Below are 15,668 nucleotides of genomic sequence, written 5' to 3' on the forward strand. Positions count from 1 at the left end.
GGCATTGATAGGGAGAACGGGGAACTGAAAGTCCCCTGAAGTTCTCCATCACAAACCTCGGACTTCCGGGGTCTGTGTCGGCAGCTCCGTAGAAATGAATGTATCGCCGGCCGCGCTTGTGCGCATGCGTGACCAGCGCTCCTTTCATTTTTATTGAGCTGCGCAGACGCCGGAAGTCAGAGGTTAGTCATGGAGAACTTCGGGGGACTTTCGGTCCCCCGTTCTCCCTAGCGCTGCCAGTGATCACACATGTATCCCCTATCCTGTGGATAGGGGATACATGTCTTTTGTAGGACAAACTGTAGGTCAGATTTTTTTGGGGGGTTGGGGCTGCATGGCGTTACCTACAGGGGGGCTGTATGGCGTTACCTTCAGGGGGGCTGTATGGCGTTACCTACAGGGGGGACTGTATGGCGTTACCTACAGGGGGGCTGTATGGCGTTACCTACAGGGGGGGCTGTATAGCGTTACCTACATTGGGGGCTGTATGGCATTACCTACATTGGAGGCTGTATGGCATTACCTACATTGGGGGCTGTATGGCGTTACCTACAGGGGGGGCTGTATGGCGTTCTCTACAGGGGGGGCTGTATGGCGTTCTCTACAGGGGGGCTGTATGGCGTTCTCTACAGGGGAGGCTGTATGGCGTTCTCTACAGGGGAGGCTGTATGGCATTCTCTACAGGGGGGGCTGTATGGCGTTCTCTACAGTGGGGGCTGTATGGCGTTCTCTACAGTGGGGGCTGTATGGCGTTAGCGCCATACAGCCCCCTCTGTAGAGAACGCCATACAGCCCTCACTGTACAGAACGCCATACAGCCCCCACTGTACAGAACACCATACAGCCCCCTCTGTAGATAACTCTATACAGCCCCCTCTGTAGATAGCGCCATACAGCCCCCTCTGTAGATAACGCCATACAGCCCCCACTGTAGAGAACGCCATACAGCCCCCACTGTAGAGAACGCCATACAGAGTCCCCCTGTAGATAACGCCATACAGCCCCCCTGTAGATAACGCCATACAGCCCCCCTGTAGATAACGCCATACAGCCCCCACTGTAGAGAACGCCATACAGCCCCCTCTGTAGATATCTACAAAGGGGGCTGTATGGCGTTATCTACAGGGGGACTCTGAATGGTGATCTCTACAGTGGTTCTGTATGGCGTTCTCTACAGGGGGGCTGTATGGCATTCTCTACAGTGGGGACTGTATGGCGCTATCTACAGAGGGGTCTGTATGGCGTTCTCTACAGAGGGGGCTGTATGGCGTTATCTACAGGGGGCTGTATGGTGTTATCTACAGAGGGGGCTGTATGGCGTTATCTACAGGGGGGCTGTATGGCGTTATCTACAGGGGGGGCTGTATGGCGTTATCTACAGGGGGGGCTGTAAAAAAGGCACTATCTACAAGGGGGGGTTTTGTGACACCCAGGGGAGGGGGGGGGGCCCAGTCAAAAGTTTGCTATGGGGCCCAGTCTTTCCTAGTTACGCCCCTGATCCTGTCCACATTACCATGCGTGACCTCTTCCCTTCTGCTGCTACAACAGGATTTGCAATGGGCTGCAAAGTGCACTACGATTCACTGTGCGCCAATTCCACGAAGAGGAAAGAGGTGAAAAGCCATCACCAAAATGTATGTATGTCTGCATGAAAGTGTATGTAGTGTGCGTGCCCGTATGTACATAGTGAGTATATGTATAATTCGTACGTGCATTTAGGTAGTGGATGTGTGGATGTGTGCATGCCTGTGTTTAGTGAGTGTGCGTTTGTCTGCTTGTATTGTGTAGTAGGAACAGAACCAATAAAAACAAGGGGACATATACAAAAACACCGAAAAAGGCCATACTTACAAATGGACACAGCCAGGTCAGAAACCAATACCCCAGGTATTTTTCATTATTATGTATATTCGCTTCTCTTGGACACAGCCGGGTCTTTGATGCTGGGAGAGCATGGTGTGTTGTTGTTTGGCATAGCAAGCAGGGTAGCCCGCTCTATGAATTATCAAGGCGTCACAAATAGGCTTCTACCTGGCTATACACGTTGTGCCTCATGACGTACACACTATCCCTCCATGTTTCACTCACTTGCACCCCATTATCCATTTATTTCTATTGAGGCACTTCACTCATTACTGCCCCCTATATTTCACTTATAGTATTACACTTGCACACACACTATTCATTTATTATTTCTTACTACACATCCCATGCACCACACACCACTCCCCTCAAGATTAGTGGGAGTGGCTATTATTATTTAAAGCACCTGCTCGCCCTTTCATCAGCGTTTCTGACCTGGCTGTGTCCATTTGTAAGTATGGCCTTTTTCGGTGTTTTTGTATATGTCCCCTTGTTTTTATCGGTTCTGTTTGTGCATCAGGAACGTTCTGTTCCAGTTTAGGAGTTAGGGACTCGCAAGTCTGGGGATCCTTGTCGTGGATTGCGAGCTTGCGTCCTTTTGGCCAAAATGATTACCAATACCCCAGGTATTTTTCATTATTATGTATATTCGCTTCTCTTGGACACAGCCGGGTCTTTGATGCTGGGAGAGCATGGTGTGTTGTTGTTTGGCATAGCAAGCAGGGTAGCCCGCTCTATGAATTATCAAGGCGTCAGAAATAGGCTTCTACCTGGCTATACACGTTGTGCCTCATGATGTACACACTATCCCTCCATGTTTCACTCACTTGCACCCCATTATCCATTTATTTCTATTGAGGCACTTCACTCATTACTGCCCCCTATATTTCACTTATAGTATTACACTTGCACACACACTATTCATTTATTATTTCTTACTACACATCCCATGCACCACACACCACTCCCCTCAAGATTAGTGGGAGTGGCTATTATTATTTAAAGCACCTGCTCGCCCTTTCATCAGCGTTTCTGACCTGGCTGTGTCCATTTGTAAGTATGGCCTTTTTCGGTGTTTTTGTATATGTCCCCTTGTTTTTATCGGTTCTGTTTGTGCATCAGGAACATTCTGTTCCAGTTTAGGAGTTAGGGACTCGCAAGTCTGGGGATCCTTGTCGTGGATTGCGAGCTTGCGTCCTTTTGGCCAAAATGATTACCAATACCCCAGGTATTTTTCATTATTATGTATATTCGCTTCTCTTGGACACAGCCGGGTCTTTGATGCTGGGAGAGCATGGTGTGTTGTTGTTTGGCATAGCAAGCAGGGTAGCCCGCTCTATGAATTATCAAGGCGTCACAAATAGGCTTCTACCTGGCTATACACGTTGTGCCTCATGACGTACACACTATCCCTCCATGTTTCACTCACTTGCACCCCATTATCCATTTATTTCTATTGAGGCACTTCACTCATACTGCCCCCTATATTTCACTTATAGTATTACACTTGCACACACACTATTCATTTATTATTTCTTACTACACATCCCATGCACCACACACCACTCCCCTCAAGATTAGTGGGAGTGGCTATTATTATTTAAAGCACCTGCTCGCCCTTTCATCAGCGTTTCTGACCTGGCTGTGTCCATTTGTAAGTATGGCCTTTTTCGGTGTTTTTGTATATGTCCCCTTGTTTTTATCGGTTCTGTTTGTGCATCAGGAACGTTCTGTTCCAGTTTAGGAGTTAGGGACTCGCAAGTCTGGGGATCCTTGTCGTGGATTGCGAGCTTGCGTCCTTTTGGCCAAAATGATTACCAATACCCCAGGTATTTTTCATTATTATGTATATTCGCTTCTCTTGGACACAGCCGGGTCTTTGATGCTGGGAGAGCATGGTGTGTTGTTGTTTGGCATAGCAAGCAGGGTAGCCCGCTCTATGAATTATCAAGGCGTCACAAATAGGCTTCTACCTGGCTATACACGTTGTGCCTCATGACGTACACACTATCCCTCCATGTTTCACTCACTTGCACCCCATTATCCATTTATTTCTATTGAGGCACTTCACTCATTACTGCCCCCTATATTTCACTTATAGTATTACACTTGCACACACACTATTCATTTATTATTTCTTATTACACATCCCATGCACCACACACCACTCCCCTCAAGATTAGTGGGAGTGGCTATTATTATTTAAAGCACCTGCTCGCCCTTTCATCAGCGTTTCTGACCTGGCTGTGTCCATTTGTAAGTATGGCCTTTTTCGGTGTTATTATGTAGTAGGGTTGCACGATGCATCAAAACTTCGATACTGTTTAGATATCGTGCACCCTCACACGGTTCAATACCGTTAATTTATATATTTCGATACTAAGCTGTGCGGCCGCATTGCCTACTATAGTAACACATGCATTGTCATTGCCCTGCTCCTGTGTCCTGACAAGTGTGTGCGCGTGGTCAGCATGGTGTGATGGGACCAGCGCTGCACTAATTATTGCCGACACTGAAGGCAGAACATAGCGGGCGCACTACAAAACACCCCCATGTTCTGTCTTCAGCTCCTGCGCCGCCGCTCATTAGTGCAGCGCCAGCCGCACCACCTCATGCTGACTGTGCGCGCACGCACTTATTGTCAGGCGCGGGGCAATAGCTATATTACACAGCCGCAGCCCCGATCTAACGGCGGAGATCAGAGAAACCACTCATCTCCGCCGTTATTCCCCTGAATGCTGCAATCAAAGCTGACCGCAGCATTCAAGGGGTAAATGAGAAGGGGGATGCCCTTTGGATCACGTCACAGGGAATCCCTGTGACGCGATCGAGGTAAATACCTTATATGGGCAGACAGCCCAGGGTCCATTGAAGGACCCCAGGCCTGTCTGACCATATTTCCTGTTGTTAGGGCATACTGAGGTATGTCCTAACAACTGTCTGTGTACTATCAGTATATAGATATATGTACCAGAACATTAAAATTCAAAAATAAAAAAGTTAAAAAATAAAGTAATGTTAAATTAAAAAAATACACACATTTTTTTTAAAATAAACTTTAAAATAAGTCTCAAGACATAAAATATAAACATATTCGGTATTGTCGCGACCGGAACAAGTTTATAGCGTAATTTATGATGTTTAAGCTATTATAAAATAAAATAAAAAACTGCTTTCTTTCACTTATTAATGTGAAGCACAAGGTGTTATGCATTTTGAACCTCCATGTGCCTCACATTAATAGTAATTAACCCCATCATATACTTCACACATAAACCCAATGTTGTCCATTATGACTAAGGAACATGATGGGGTTTATTACTATTAATGTGAGGCACGTGGAGTTTCAAAATTCATCACACCACATGCCTCACATTAGAAAATAGAAGAACTTTCTCTTTTATTATTATTATTATTATTATTGCTGTTGGCAAAGTATCGTTTTGGTATCGACTATCGCAATACTACACGAAGTATCGGTATCGAAGAGCAAATCCTGGTATCGTGGCAACCCTATTATGTAGTGACAATATGTGTCTGTATTATGTCAATATAATTTGAGATTTTTACGGTTGTATTGTTTAAAGGGGTTGTCCAACGCCAGAAAATTTTCCTAATAGTTAAGGATATGTAATATTCAGACACTTAATATACTTTCATTTTCAAAACTGCACAGATGTCCAGTATGCCCTGTCGTGCTCCCAGAAGTGGAGCTTCTCCCCTTAGCCGTGACATGTCAACACAGCCTCAGGATGCAGGTAGCCCCCCTCTCTCTGTGTCGGCTGGATTTAAAGCCCAGTTACCTCTACCACCTTTATATGGAAGGCGGAGGTAAGGAGGTTAAGGATGGACCACTACCTTGGGCATACGCCCTTCATCAATCTTGTAAAGCTCACACAGTTTGTGTGGCACAGTAAGTCTCATTTCCGTAAGGTTTCCGTTTTTTTCTTTCAGAAACAATAGCCCAGTCAACTGCGCTATTGATTCCGTCAAAAAAACAGAAACCTTACGGAACGGAGACAGACAGAAACCATTAGCAACGGAAGCATTACCATTGCAATCTATGGTAATGCAAACGAAAAGCTATGGATTCCGTTTGCCTTTCCGTTGATGGGTTCCTCCGACGGAAAGTTCTGACGGTACCCATCAAAAGAACCTAACGCTGATGTGAACACATCCTAAGCTTTATAAATCCGTGTAAGATTTAAAAGCCTGATGAAGGGTATATGCCAGAAACTTTGCTACCCATTTGTTTGTTTTGTTGGATTTTTTCCAGTGTTAAGAGAGGTTTTCCACCAGATCTTGGTACCTAGAAAATACATCATAAAAAAGACATAAGACTGCTGCCTTAACCACTTTAGTTGCACTATATTGTGAGGATTTCACAGCAACCTGCCTGTGTTGATTTGCAAGCACATTTATAGGGTGCCCTATATTGTGATTATGTCACAATAATGTGCGGGTTTATTTACAGACTGCTTTATTTTGTGATTGCACAATAATGTGTGTATGTCAATTTATACATTACCCCATATTGTGATTATGTCAAAATAAAGTGTGCCCTATATTGTAATGCCATGGGGAGCCAGCGCTTTAACCAGTTCAGGACCGGGCTATTTTAATCCTTCAGGACAAGACACCGTTTAGCCCTTTTTAGCACCTTTTAGTTAAACGCCTATAACTTTTTTATTTGTTGGGCTAGCGATGTGATTTTTGTGTTGTTTTTTCCGTAGACCATGCAAGTTTCTTTTTTTTTTTTTTTTTATCATTTCTATACACATCCTTTTTGGCTATTTTAGACTTTTTAGGCTTAAAGTTTGAAAATAATAGTAAAAAAATAAGCTTTTTTACTTTTTAGCTATTTGTTTCTGGTAATAACATAGTTTTACCCTAAAATAGACCTTTTATTTGTGATTGTCATTGTCTACCATAAATTTTAATATAATACATGTGTAATGATGGGGGTAGGGAAACAGACAAGTGAGCCCTAATCTACCCGCCACTCAGTCTCTGCCTACTTGCAACGACCCGCCCTAGGCGATGGGGTACAACTGGGCGACGGTCCCTACGCTCAATAAGTGCACGACAGACAAGGGTACACAGAAGCTAAGGAAATAAAGAAGCAAAAGGCACGGCGCCACATAGTGCAGGTCAATCAGACTAAAAATAAATGTAGAACGTAGTTAATATGCTCACCACGTAGTAGTAGGTAAAGGCAATATATAACTCCACTGTGCTGCTGCCAGGATCCAAAACCGGTGAAAACGAATGGTCACCGCTAATTGAAGCAAACGAAGGAAGAAAAAAGGAGGATCCTATAGGGCGCTGCTGCGTGGTTGTGGTGGAAAGTCAATGAAAAAATAGAAGATATATAATAATTATATAATAATTATTTATTGAACAATAGATGGCTACGCGTTTCAACACTGAACTAGTGTCTTCCTCAGGCCATTAAAAACATATACAAAGGGGTTCCTTATATACCTATAGATATTAGACAAACAAGAGTCAGAGGTGGGAGAGGTCAGGAAGTTAATTAGAACGTCATGATTAACAGCTGTATCAAAGGGCTAACTTAGAAAAAATCATTAGCACATAAAATAACACTTGCACAGGGAAAAGAAAAAAAGCGGGAAGCATACCCCTATTAATTTCATAGAATAAATGAATGAATTAATACATAAATAAATGTTGAATCCATCATACACAACATTGAAATAGTGTATAGACAAATATACATGTAAAAATATCATTAAAAACAAGGAATGCATTACATTAAATGATGAATTGACAGAAAAAGAAATATATATATATGAGCGCGTATAGTTCGATGCAGTAAATATTTTTTAGTGTCTCTAATATTATTGTTAGATGATGTAAACAATAATAAAGAAAATAAAATATATAAAAATATATATTTTAAAAACCATCCGATGTATAAAACCGGTGTACAGAAACGCAAAGTGTCAATAGTAGCCAAATCAGCTTTACATACGATTTTATAATCAGAAAAAAACACAATAATGGTTAACCATTATTATGTGACAAAACGAAAAGGTAGGGACTATAAGTATAAACAGAATTTAACAAATATATATATATTAGAAAAAATAATAAACACTTAAGGGAATAAATAGATATTTTTTCTAGAACACATACATAAAAGCCGCAATGGTTTGATAATAAGGACAGTTCACATTACTAACCCCATTGGTAGCATGCAAACCGACCCATTCGTGTAAATCATAAGTCATTAATATTTGAAATATTACTGCAGAAATATCTGTCACTTACGCAGCAGAAATTTAGAATGTCAGACACAAGCGCTAAAATGTGCCGTATTAAAACGGCATTTATACATAGCAGTGTTGTCAAAGTGACAAAGATAAAAAAAGATTGACAAAATGCCAATCTTTTATTAGTAACAGAATCACAAAAAGCTATCAGCAAAGTGCCAAATATTAGAAGGAGTAAACAATATAACTATAAGCAACAAAGGAAATAATCAGATTATTAAAAAATGATCCTAGTATAATACATAATATTTGTGTTTAAAAAATAAATATAAAAAGAAAAAAAGAATAAATAGATGACACATAGTCAGCCATATTTAACGGTATTTATGGATGTCTTATATTGTCCACCCATAATTTGAAAATATTAAATATAGTAGTCAACAAAGTCACAAAGGGCAATTAATGAAGGGCAAATTTTTAGAAAAATAGTTATTTAAGGGCAAACAAACAATGAATTTTCGATTAACCAACAAGAATTAACGGGTTATTAAAATAGTATGTGATATTATCTCCGTAGTTAAGCAACCAAGAGGATCGTCAACAATATTACAGAACCCCCAGGGCCAGTGTTCAAATTCAAAGGGGACACGTTTAAGGGGTCAACGTTAAATCTATTCATGTAAAACAAATGTATATATTCGAATGTATATCGAATCAATAACCTTTGTAACCTATAATAATAAGATTAAATATAAATATCTATATAAAATTAATTTTTTAAAAATTTTTTAAAAAATTGAACAACATTATACGATAAAAATCCATATGAGTTGAGAGGTCAGTAGGACATCAGTCCAAGGAAGATTCTGAAATATCATTAAGACCTCGTGGATTCAATGTCTGTAACTTAAAAATCCAATAGTTCTCCCTTTGTTTCAATTTATAAAATCTATTAGGGACATCACATGAAATGTGTTCAATAGGAATAATATTTAATGTGTCAAACTCTCTGTTGTGAAAAGAGGCACAATGTCGGGAGAGACTGTGTTTCAGAAAACCAGTGTTGACGTTGAACCTATGGTTATTCATTCTAGTACGTAGGCATTGCGTGGTTCTACCAACATATTGCAAGTGGCAAGGACATTCAATCAGGTATACTATATATGAACTGCCGCAGTTAAGAAAAGTTTTAATTTTAAAAAATTCCTTTGTGACTGTAGATGTAAAAGTGGTTTGTCTATGAAGGATGTTATTACAACACAGGCAACGTGGGTGACCACATTTAAAAGCGCCACAAATAGTAGGAAACAATTTAAAACTTGGTAGTTTAGATTTGCGTACTCTGCTAGGCGCAAGGATGTTTCTCAAAGTCTGTGCCCGTCTAAAAGTAATTTTTGGCATATCTGATAAATCGTTAGCCAGATGAGGATCATTTTTTAAAATATTCCAATGTTTGGATAAAATAGTTCTAATCATTTTGTTCTCACTGTTAAAAGTCGTAATAAAATTAGTATTTCTATAGGTAGACTCAGTTTTCTTACGGATATGGTTAATACAAAGCTCTTGAGACAGCTTAGCGACTTTGCACCATGCTCCCTTAATCAGATTAGTCGGGAAATTCTTTTCCCTAAATCTTTTTTCAAGGACCGTACATTCTCTATTAAAATCACTGTCCTTGGTGCAATTTTTCCTAACCCTTCGGAATTGTCCGAAGGGCACATTTTTTATCCAAGGGGGATAGTGCGCACTTTTAAAATCTAAATAACTATAAACATCAACTGACTTAAAATGTGTTTTGGTGTTAAAAACATGGTTAGTAAGGTCATAACTGATTGTTAGATCTAAAAAGTCAATTGATGTTACGGAAAAGGTGTGTGTGAAAGATAATCCAAAATTATTATCATTTAAAATCTCCATAAATTTAAAAGCCCCATTCTTATCACCTTTCCAAATAAAAAAGAGATCATCTATGTAACGTTTGTACAATAAAATGTTATCTTTAAAAGGGTGGTCTCCATAGATGTATTCTTCCTCGAAGGCTCCCATATATAAATTCGCATATGATGGTGCAAAGCGTGTGCCCATGGCACAACCCTTGATTTGATTAAAAAACTCATTCCCAAAGGTAAAAAGGTTATGTGTCAGAATAAATTTAATACAGTTACTTAAAAAGTTAGCCTGCGCTGTTGGAATCGCCGTGCCCCGCAGATAAAGGGGGCGGTATTGTTATTCAGGATAAAAGTAAATATCTGAATGGAACTTCACTTATTTTAACCGATAACACTTTTTATCATAAATTATCTTTTAATCCTTTGACATCTTACATACATGAATATAAAGTTCTAATTGACACAGCTGATAATAACGGGTAACTTACAAAAAAAGAAAAAAGATTTTTACATGTTCCCTTTCCTAACATACCGTTTATTTATCACCTTCCGAAAATACACAAATCTCCTACTAATCCCCCTGGACGCCCTATCATTTCTGGAATCGGTTCATTAACAAGTAATCTCTCCCACTTTGTAGATTTACATTTACAACCCTTTGTGCATAACTTACCCTCTTATTTAAAAGATTCTGATCAGTTAATAAGAGAATTACTAAATCTGAACACTGATCTAGATATATTTCCAATACATTTCCTAACAGCTGACGTGAATGCCCTTTATAGTAATATTCCACATAACAAGGGCCTAGAAGTAATTAATTCCGTTTTAGCAACTAGCACGGCGATTCCAACAGCGCAGGCTAACTTTTTAAGTAACTGTATTAAATTTATTCTGACACATAACCTTTTTACCTTTGGGAATTAGTTTTTTAATCAAATCAAGGGTTGTGCCATGGGCACACGCTTTGCACCATCATATGCGAATTTATATATGGGAGCCTTCGAGGAAGAATACATCTATGGAGACCACCCTTTTAAAGATAACATTTTATTGTACAAACGTTACATAGATGATCTCTTTTTTATTTGGAAAGGTGATAAGAATGGGGCTTTTAAATTTATGGAGATTTTAAATGATAATAATTTTGGATTATCTTTCACACACACCTTTTCCGTAACATCAATTGACTTTTTAGATCTAACAATCAGTTATGACCTTACTAACCATGTTTTTAACACCAAAACACATTTTAAGTCAGTTGATGTTAATAGTTATTTAGATTTTAAAAATGCGCACTATCCCCCTTGGATAAAAAATGTGCCCTTCGGACAATTCCGAAGGGTTAGGAAAAATTGCACCAAGGACAGTGATTTTAATAGAGAATGTACGGTCCTTGAAAAAAGATTTAGGGAAAAGAATTTCCCGACTAATCTGATTAAGGGAGCACGGTGCAAAGCCGCTAAGCTGTCTCAAGAGCTTTGTATTAACCATATCCGTAAGAAAACTGAGTCTACCTATAGAAATACTAATTTTATTACGACTTTTAACAGTGAGAACAAAATGATTAGAACTATTTTATCCAAACATTGGAATATTTTAAAAAATGATCCTCATCTGGCTAACGATTTATCAGATATGCCAAAAATTACTTTTAGACGGGCACAGACTTTGAGAAACATCCTTGCGCCTAGCAGAGTACGCAAATCTAAACTACCAAGTTTTAAATTGTTTCCTACTATTTGTGGCGCTTTTAAATGTGGTCACCCACGTTGCCTGTGTTGTAATAACATCCTTCATAGACAAACCACTTTTACATCTACAGTCACAAAGGAATTTTTTAAAATTAAAACTTTTCTTAACTGTGGCAGTTCATATATAGTATACCTGATTGAATGTCCTTGCCACTTGCAATATGTTGGTAGAACCACGCAATGCCTACGTACTAGAATGAATAACCATAGATTCAACGTCAACACTGGTTTTCTGAAACACAGTCTCTCCCGACATTGTGCCTCTTTTCACAACAGAGAGTTTGACACATTAAATATTATTCCTATTGAACACATTTCATGTGATGTCCCTAATAGATTTTATAAATTGAAACAAAGGGAGAACTATTGGATTTTTAAGTTACAGACATTGAATCCACGAGGTCTTAATGATATTTCAGAATCTTCCTTGGACTGATGTCCTACTGACCTCTCAACTCATATGGATTTTTATCGTATAATGTTGTTCAATTTTTTAAAAATTTTTTAAAAAATTAATTTTATCTAGATATTTATATTTAATCTTATTATTATAGGTTACAAAGGTTATTGATTCGATATACATTCGAATATATACATTTGTTTTACATGAATAGATTTAACGTTGACCCCTTAAACGTGTCCCCTTTGAATTTGAACACTGGCCCTGGGGGTTCTGTAATATTGTTGACGATCCTCTTGGTTGCTTAACTACGGAGATAATATCACATACTATTTTAATAACCCGTTAATTCTTGTTGGTTAATCGAAAATTCATTGTTTGTTTGCCCTTAAATAACTATTTTTCTAAAAATTTGCCCTTCATTAATTGCCCTTTGTGACTTTGTTGACTACTATATTTAATATTTTCAAATTATGGGTGGACAATATAAGACATCCATAAATACCGTTAAATATGGCTGACTATGTGTCATCTATTTATTCTTTTTTTCTTTTTATATTTATATTTTAAACACAAATATTATGTATTATACTAGGATCATTTTTTAATAATCTGATTATTTCCTTTGTTGCTTATAGTTATATTGTTTACTCCTTCTAATATTTGGCACTTTGCTGATAGCTTTTTGTGATTCTGTTACTAATAAAAGATTGGCATTTTGTCAATCTTTTTTTATCTTTGTCACTTTGACAACACTGCTATGTATAAATGCCGTTTTAATACGGCACATTTTAGCGCTTGTGTCTGACATTCTAAATTTCTGCTGCGTAAGTGACAGATATTTCTGCAGTAATATTTCAAATATTAATGACTTATGATTTACACGAATGGGTCGGTTTGCATGCTACCAATGGGGTTAGTAATGTGAACTGTCCTTATTATCAAACCATTGCGGCTTTTATGTATGTGTTCTAGAAAAAATATCTATTTATTCCCTTAAGTGTTTATTATTTTTTCTAATATATATATATTTGTTAAATTCTGTTTATACTTATAGTCCCTACCTTTTCGTTTTGTCACATAATAATGGTTAACCATTATTGTGTTTTTTTCTGATTATAAAATCGTATGTAAAGCTGATTTGGCTACTATTGACACTTTGCGTTTCTGTACACCGGTTTTATACATCGGATGGTTTTTAAAATATATATTTTTATATATTTTATTTTCTTTATTATTGTTTACATCATCTAACAATAATATTAGAGACACTAAAAAATATTTACTGCATCGAACTATACGCGCTCATATATATATATTTCTTTTTCTGTCAATTCATCATTTAATGTAATGCATTCCTTGTTTTTAATGATATTTTTACATGTATATTTGTCTATACACTATTTCAATGTTGTGTATGATGGATTCAACATTTATTTATGTATTAATTCATTCATTTATTCTATGAAATTAATACGGGTATGCTTCCCGCTTTTTTTCTTTTCCCTGTGCAAGTGTTATTTTATGTGCTAATGATTTTTTCTAAGTTAGCCCTTTGATACAGCTGTTAATCATGACGTTCTAATTAACTTCCTGACCTCTCCCACCTCTGACTCTTGTTTGTCTAATATCTATAGGTATATAAGGAACCCCTTTGTATATGTTTTTAATGGCCTGAGGAAGACACTAGTTCAGTGTTGAAACGCGTAGCCATCTATTGTTCAATAAATAATTATTATATAATTATTATATATCTTCTATTTTTTCATTGACTTTCCACCACAACCACGCAGCAGCGCCCTATAGGATCCTCCTTTTTTCTTCCTTCGTTTGCTGACAGAAGCTAAGGGAAATGGGGCCGTTGCCCACGGCAACACCGTGAGCAACAAGAGTGGTGAACGAGCCGAGTCAAGCCAGGAGTGTACGAGGTACCAAACGCAGAGCAGGAGAGTAGTGAACAAGCCGAGTCAAACCAGGAGTGTACGAGGTACCAAACGCAGAGCAGGAGAGTAGTCAGTAAGCCAGGGTCAATATGAAGCAGGGTCAAATAGTTCAGAAGCTGCAGCAGGGCCAGGAAACCAAACGAGAAGAATCACAAGCAAGGAGGAACAGGAAAGGCAGGTATAAATAGACAGAGGCCGGGAGCTAGCTCCGTCTGGCCAGGATGTGATAGGCTCTCCCACTCCTAAGCCTGCCATCCTGAGTGGTGGAAGATGGAGTCAGTCTCACAGACATAGAAGCAGGTGCAGACTGATTACATATGGGCGTTGACACAGAAGCTGTGCCTGGCAGATCCTTTACAGTACCCCCCCCCCTTTTATGAGGGGCCACCGGACCCTTTCTAGGTGGACCTGGTTTATTGGGGAAACAAAGGTGGAACCTCCTGACCAATACCCCAGCGTGAACATCCCGGGCGGGTACCCAAGTCCTCTCCTCAGGCCCGTATCCTCTCCAATGGACCAGGTACTGGCGAGGGGAATGAATGAGACCCAATCATATTGATAGTCAGAGATAAAACACCTTAAATATTGTTCTAGAGACTGATTAGTCCTCTCAGTTTGGCCATTAGTTTCAGGATGGAAGGCAGAGGAGAAGGACAGATCAATCTCCAACTTTTTACAGAAGGCTCTCCAAAACAATGAAACAAATTGTACCCCTCTGTCAGAAACAATATTGACAGGGACCCCATGGAGACGCAGGATGTGTTTGACAAACATGGTAGCTAACGTCTTAGCATTGGGAAGTTTCTTGAGGGGCACAAAGTGGCACATCTTACTGAAGCGGTCTACTACAACCCACACCACCGACTTGCCTTGAGATGGAGGCAAATCGGTGATAAAATCCATGGAGATATGGGTCCAAGGTCTCTGGGGAATGGGCAAAGAACGTAGTAAGCCCGCTGGTCGGGACCTGGGAGTCTTGGACCTAGCACAAACCTCACAAGCGGCGACGTAGGCCTTAACGTCTTTAGGCAACCCAGGCCACCAATAGTTTCTGGCAATGAGATGCTTGGTACCCAGGATGCTTGGATGACCAGATAGTGCGGAGTCATGATTTTCCCTAAGTACCCTGAGCCGGAATTGCAGGGGAACAAACAGCTTGTTCTCAGGAAGGTTCTCGGGAGCTGAACCTTGATCAGCCGCAATTTCAGAGACTAAATCAGAATCAATAGAGGAAATGATTATACCTGGAGGCAATATACAAGCAGGATCTTCCTCCGAAGGAGGGCTGGCCATGAAGCTACGCGACAGTGCATCAGCCTTAATATTTTTAGACCCAGCCCTATAGGTAACCAAAAAGTTGAATCTGGTAAAAAATAACGCCCATCGAGCTTGTCTCAGGTTTAGCCTCCGGGCAGATTCTAGGAAAACCAGATTCTTGTGGTCGGTAAGGACCGTTACCTGGTGCCTAGCCCCCTCCAGGAAGTGGCGCCACTCTTCAAATGCCCATTTAATGGCTAAGAGTTCGCGATTGCCAATATCATAGTTACTCTCAGTGGGCGAAAACTTCCTGGAGAAGTAGGCAC

The sequence above is a fragment of the Rhinoderma darwinii genome, chromosome 4 (genome assembly GCF_050947455.1).
Source record: "Rhinoderma darwinii isolate aRhiDar2 chromosome 4, aRhiDar2.hap1, whole genome shotgun sequence".
Classification (NCBI taxonomy): Eukaryota; Metazoa; Chordata; class Amphibia; order Anura; family Rhinodermatidae; genus Rhinoderma; species Rhinoderma darwinii.